The sequence below is a fragment of the Capricornis sumatraensis genome, chromosome 7 (assembly GCF_032405125.1).
Source record: "Capricornis sumatraensis isolate serow.1 chromosome 7, serow.2, whole genome shotgun sequence".
Classification (NCBI taxonomy): Eukaryota; Metazoa; Chordata; class Mammalia; order Artiodactyla; family Bovidae; genus Capricornis; species Capricornis sumatraensis.
This window is the reverse complement of record NC_091075.1, coordinates 119,864,789-119,870,788: the sequence shown is the minus strand read 5'-3', so window position 1 is coordinate 119,870,788 and position 6,000 is coordinate 119,864,789. Positions and strand designations below refer to the sequence as shown.

Here is a 6,000-nt window from a genome sequence, read left to right as displayed (position 1 = left end):
GATCACCGCTTTACAGCTCCAGGGCAGGGCCTGCAGAAAGGCGGACCCACGGACGGGTGGCGGGGTCAGCCTTGCTGCCTACTGTCTGAGAGCCCAGAGGCCGCGTTTCTGTCTGTCCGCGGCTCCCCCGTTCCTGCCTGATTCCCAGGAAAACAGGAATGCAAGAACGAGCCTGCCTTCCTCGGAGGAAACCCTAGGTCCGGGGGCGGGGTCCTAACGCCTGCTGTCTGCAGGACCCAAAGTTCCGCAAGCCGCGCCTCCGCCCCGCGCTGCGCCTGCCGGCCCCGCCCCGCCCTCGGCCCGGCCCCGCCCCGCCCTCGGCCCGGCCCCGCCCCGCCCTCGGCCCGGCCCCCACGCCCAAGCAAGGTCCCGCCCATATCTGGCCCCGCCCCGGCCCCGCCCCTCACCGGGCCTCCCACGCCCCGCCCCACGCCCCTCAAGGCCCCGCCCCATCTCTGGCCCCGCCTTCCCAGCCCCTCAAGCGTCTCACGACCCGGCTTAGTCTCTGCACGGAGCCCGGCCCCGAGGCTCCCTCTGACCCCGCCCTGCGTCCCCACCCACAACCTCTCACCACGCCCCCGTCCTGGGTTCCGCGGCAACCCTCGCCTCTTCAGGCCCCAGAGCCGCTCCAGCCCGGACGCGCCTGCGCCCTCTGGCCCCGCCCTTGCCACGCCCCGTACCGCCCCCTCCAGGCCCCGCCCCTGCCCCGGCCGCCGGGTGGGAGCCGGGCCACGCAATGCGCATGCTCCAGGCGCGGCGCCCCCGACTCTGCGGTCGGCTCCGCTCGGGCATTTCCGCCTCTTTGTTTTAAACTCCGGACGGGTTTTTTTCTCCTGCTCCTGGGGGAGACCCGGAGGGAGCGGCGCCCCCTCCCCCTGCCCGCGCTGGCCCCGCGTGCGCCCAGCTCGCCCGCAGCTGAGACGGCAGGTCAGTGAGTCCGCGCCCCGCCTGGCCTGGCCCGTGGCGCCCGCCCCACAGGCCGCGGCCTCGGCCCGTGTCCGGGCCCGGAAAGCTCCGAACCCCGGCCCGCGCCCCTGCACCCTCGTCGGCCCGGCCTGCGGCGCCCCGACTCCGCTCGGCAGGCCCAGGCCCGGGCCGGACCCACGGGAGCCAGACCTAGGGCAGGGCCCGACCTCGGGACGGGTCTTCGGGGAGCGACCGGGGATGACTGGATCCCAGGACCGGCCACTGGGGGGGGACCAGACCCTTGGACAGGTCACCGGGGAGGACCGGACTCCTGGACGGGCCACCGCAGAGGGGTCAGGGAGTATCTAACCCCAGGGTGGGTCGTCAGGGAGGGCCGGACCTTAGGACCCACCGGGAAAAGACTAGGAAGCACTGGATGCCAAGACAGATCCCTTCTAAGAGAGCCCGACCCCGATGTGGGCCATGGAGGAGGGCTGGGACCTTAAGGCTCAGCAAGAGTCAGCTGGACCCCGGGACAGGTCACCGAGGATGGCCAGGACTTAGGGACAGTTGGGGCTAGGACAAGTCACTGAGGAGCCGTGGACCTTAGGGTGGGTCACCTGGGGGCGTCTGTACCCCAGGACTGGCCCGTGGGAAGATCAGGACTTGAGTAACCCCACTGGAGAGAACTGAGACCCCAGGACCGCTCTCCAGTAGGGCCAGGATTTCGAAACTGGCCTGTGAGCGCTTCTGGGACCCTGGGACAGCCCGTCCTTCCCAGGAGCCAGGACCCTGGGGCTGTGCCACGTGGAGGCCTCTGTCTTGCGACAGGCTGCAGGGATGACCCAGGTAGGTCGTGAAGAAGAGCTGGACGCTGGGCAGTCCTGGAGAAGGCTGGCTCTCAGACAGGACCGGGACTGCGATGAGAGCTGAAACTTGGAGACAGGCCCCCAGGAAGGCTGCGACTCTTGAATGAGTCGCTGAGAAGCACCCAGGCTTCAAGGGTGGTCTTTGAGGAGTGCTGGGACCCCAGGCTGGGCCCCCAGGGGCCTGGGCCCTGGGGCAATTTCCAGAGTGCCTGGAATCCACTCAGCTCACTCGGCTGGACCCCAGCTGCTATAAAGGTCTGGATCCTCAGGGATCCTGGGTATGTAAGCCCCACAGGTGCAAACCAGCCCTCTCTGTGAGGCCCCTGAGCGCCTGGGCCCCACAAACCTTCTGACCTTCAGCAGTTGCTGCCTGGGCTGGCCCCGGGGGTAGGCTGGGTTGAGACTGATGGAGCTCCTACTCCACCCTGCCCCGTGCCCCGAGCCAGCAGGGCGCCCCTCCCCAGACTGAGGAAGCTGCCCCCACGCTGCTCCCCCAGCCTCTCTCCAGGGCTGCCATCTCCTTGCCTGCACCCAGGCCAGTGTCGGTCGTCCGCAATCACTCCTGCCCTCCCTGCCCTCCGGGGGTGTCAGAAGCGCCCCATTCTCCAGGTCTGGAGGTGTTTTTGGTGTCCAGGGGCTTCCAGGAGGGATGGGATCCAGACGGCCGTGTGGGTTGCGGGGAGGGTTTGGGGGCCGTTGGTCCAGTGTGTGTCAGGTGAGCCATCAGGCGCCTTTTCCACTCCAGGAAGAGACCCTGGGGTGGGGTCTCTGCTTCTCCAAAACCTTACGTCTGACCTCACCCAGACCTTGCCTGCGGTGTCCTCTACTTTGAAAGTAGGGATGGAGATGTGCTGCCTTTGGGCCAGGGAAGGCTCCAGAGTGTCCAGTGGATGAGGCTGCCCAGGTGGGCACTGTCTGCTTGGCGTGGGGCCAGCCTGCAGCGAGTACATTCGGAGAGGTTGCCCTGTGTTAGCATGGGGCGTGACTCTGGAACCCAAGGGAGACGCTGGAATGATCAGCTCACTGTTTCATTTTGTGCCGTAGCTTCTCTTCTTGGTTACTTAGGAGAAACCCCCTTTGCGTTTTCAGTGTAACATTTCATAGGACCTAATCTTAAATGGAGTCCATGAATAGTCCAGCCTAGAAAGTTTTATTTGTCAATTGGAGAAGGAAATGGCAACCCACTCCAGTGTTCTTGCCTGGAGAATCCCAGGGACGGGGGAGCCTGGTGGGCTGCCGTCTATGGGGTTGCACGGAGTCGGACACGACTGAAGCGACTCAGCAGCAGCAACCATGCTTGGGACCTTCTTGCTCAGTGCTTGCTTCTGATTTTGTTTGTTTGTTTAAACATACACTTTACTTTTTAAAAAACTTAATTTTCTTTGAAGTTTTGGAAAAGGCTTGTGAAGCTGGGCATTCAAGTTTGAGTAGGCTCTTTATTTTCTCATTTTTGGATTTTTGAAGGTGTGATAGCACTGGATGGTTGTATTATTTATACATTACTGTCCTGCAAGTTACCCCAAAATGTAGTGCCTTAAAACCACATCGGCTATCTCCCTGTCTGAGGTCAGGAGTCTAGGCCCAGCTTAGCTGCATCCCCAGCCTCAAGAGTCTCACAAGGCTGCAGACAGGGTGCTGGCTGGGGCTGTGGTATCTGTCTGTAGGCTCAGCTGGGGGTATCTGCTTCCAGGCTGCTTGCTGGAGACATCCATAGGGCAGCTTGAGGGAGCCAGTGACTGACTGGGAGAGTGAGCAGGAGGCCACAGTGTTCATGACCTAATCTTGGCTGGGATATCCCATCCCTTTTGCCATGTCCTTTGTTACCACGTTCTGTGTTTCTTAGTTGCCAGGCCCTGCCCATGCTTGAGCAGGAGGAACGCCACCGGTGATTCCTGGGAGGGGCTGGGGGCCGCTGGGCCATCCTAATGCCTGGCCTCCATTAGGTGTTAGCTCCTGAGAAGTGCCCTGCAGGGTGAAGGGACAGGACTGTGCGGAGCAGTGAGGTCAGCCCGCGGGCGCAGCAGCTCAGCTGTCTCGAGCTGCCCGGGCTGCTCTCATGTCACCGCTGCACTGCTGGAGCGGTGCTGGAGCTTGCACGTGCTGGGAGAGAAGTTACAAATAGGAGAGATGTCTAGGGTTAGCCTAGAACACGTGCGGCAAACCGTAAGCCCCCACCCCACACCCAGTTAAACTGTAGACATGTGTATCAGAGATGTAGTTTGAAGCTTCAAGGGCAGTGATTTCAGTTGTTTCTAGAACTTTGATTCCTGCCAGTTATTTTGCTCTGTAATTATAAACTGATGTTTCTAAGACATTTTTGAAGTGTGAGGTCCAAGATGTTGTGCATATTTGACCCTCGAAGGGAAGAATGCTCCAGGCACCCGTGTGCTGGAGCCTGGTTCTCAGCCCACACCTCCCCTCCTGGGTGCCTCGACCCCAGTGCCTGGGGCAGCGCCACAGCACTGTGAAGGCTGTGAAGGGCACCCACGTGGGGCCACTGCCCTTGACTGGTCACCATGTGGAGGGGGTGTCCTCTCTGCCACCCTGCTCTCTGGACCTGCTAGGTTTCCACCTGGCTGGGGTGAAGCAGGGTCCTTTCCAGTGATTACACTTACTTATTTGAATTATAACCAAAGTTTGTGTTAGCCTATACTATTACTCTAATTTACTGAATGACAGGATTTGTATTTCATAGTTTCATTTGGTTAATGGTCAGAATCGAACTTGAAGTTGAAAGTTAATTTTCTTTTCTGTTGCAATATGTTGAGGTTTGAGGACAGTTTCTTACTGCCTTTCTGACATTTGCTGTTGCAAACATGCTGCACGGTTCATTGTGCTTCAGAAATGGAGCCATTCTTCCGTTCTGCAAGTTGATAGCTTTTCACTGTTGTAAAAAAGTGCAGTATTTTAAAAGTAACTAGACTGTCTTTAAAAACTAGTTATTAGGCTTATTTTCTTTTTTTGAAGAGAACTTCTCATGCTTAGGTGAATTTAGAGAGTGGAGGTTAACAGGACTTTTTTTTTTTTTGCAAACACATCAATATTTGCTGGACTTTGCCACACTAACAGCAAATTCCAGGCATTTGACACGAAAAAGCAAAGAGTAGGAATGTGTCCACAGACCTCCCTGAAGTTCCTGGCCAACTTGTGGGTCCTCTGTGCGTCTCATGGCAGCCCAGTGGGTTTGGTGGGGGGCGGCAGGGGGGTTTCTTGTCAGCTGCTATGTTTGCTTATTATCAGCAGGGCCTGGCCTGTAGGAGGTGCTCAGCTAACTAAAAGCTGGCCTGCTCCCTTCTGTGGCCCTGTTCCGGAGCTGCTGTGTGCATTAACGCCCTCCATGGATCTCCCAGGAGGACCTGCTTGCTTGCAGCTGCCTGGTGAGAACACGCAGGTGCAGGCGCGGTCACAGGTGGTGAGGGGCCAAGAAGGGTCAGCCTCTTCTGCTCTTGTTTTAAGTGATTTAGTTTTACTTTAAAAAAAAAAAGTATATATTTACAGCTGTACTGGGTCTTTGTTGCTGCGCAGGCTGTTCTCTGGTTGTAAACGGGGCCCCCTCTCCCGTCGTGGAGATTGAAGACCACTCTCCCAGCGTAGGGCTCGGGGCCCGCTCTCCCGTCATGGGGTGGGGCTTCTCCATGCAGGGGCCTCTCGTTGCAGGCCGTCATCTCCAGCGCGCAGGTGCAGCAGTTGTGGCCCACGGGCTTATTTGCTCCGGGGTGTGTGGAATCCTCCCGAATAAAGGATCAACCCTATGTCTCCTGCGGTGGCAGGTAGATTCTTTACCACTGAGCCACCAGCAAAGCAACTTTAATTTTTAACAAAGTTTCTGAGGAAGAAAGAAACACAGTGGAGAAAGAACGAATGAGACAATGAGCTCCCTTCTACCCTAACCATTATACCCTAACCTTAACCCTAACCCTAACCCTAACCTTTCTACCCTAACCATTCTACCCTAACCCTAACCCTAACCCTAAACCCTAACCCTAACCCTAACCATTATACCCTAACCCCTAACCCTAACCCTAGCCCTTGCTCTACCCTAACCCTTCTACCCTAGCCCTAACCCTAACCCTAACCCTAACCCTAACCATTATACCCTAACCTTAACCCTAACCCTAACCCTAACCTTTCTACCCTAACCATTCTACCCTAACCCTAACCCTAACCCTAAACCCTAACCCTAACCCTAACCATTATACCCTAACACCTAACCCTAACCCCTAGC

General features: G+C 58.1%; 1 protein-coding gene across 2 annotated transcripts in view; it reads left to right on the top strand.

The window, feature by feature from the left end:
* Window positions 1–779: 779 nt before the first annotated feature.
* Window positions 780–6,000, top strand: part of PCGF3 (polycomb group ring finger 3) — a 55,438-nt gene continuing 50,217 nt past the window's right edge. For both annotated transcript variants that reach the window (XM_068975005.1, XM_068975004.1), the window contains exon 1: window positions 780–927. The gene's annotated coding sequence lies outside the window, so the exon portion shown is untranslated. The remainder of the gene's footprint in view (window positions 928–6,000) is intronic.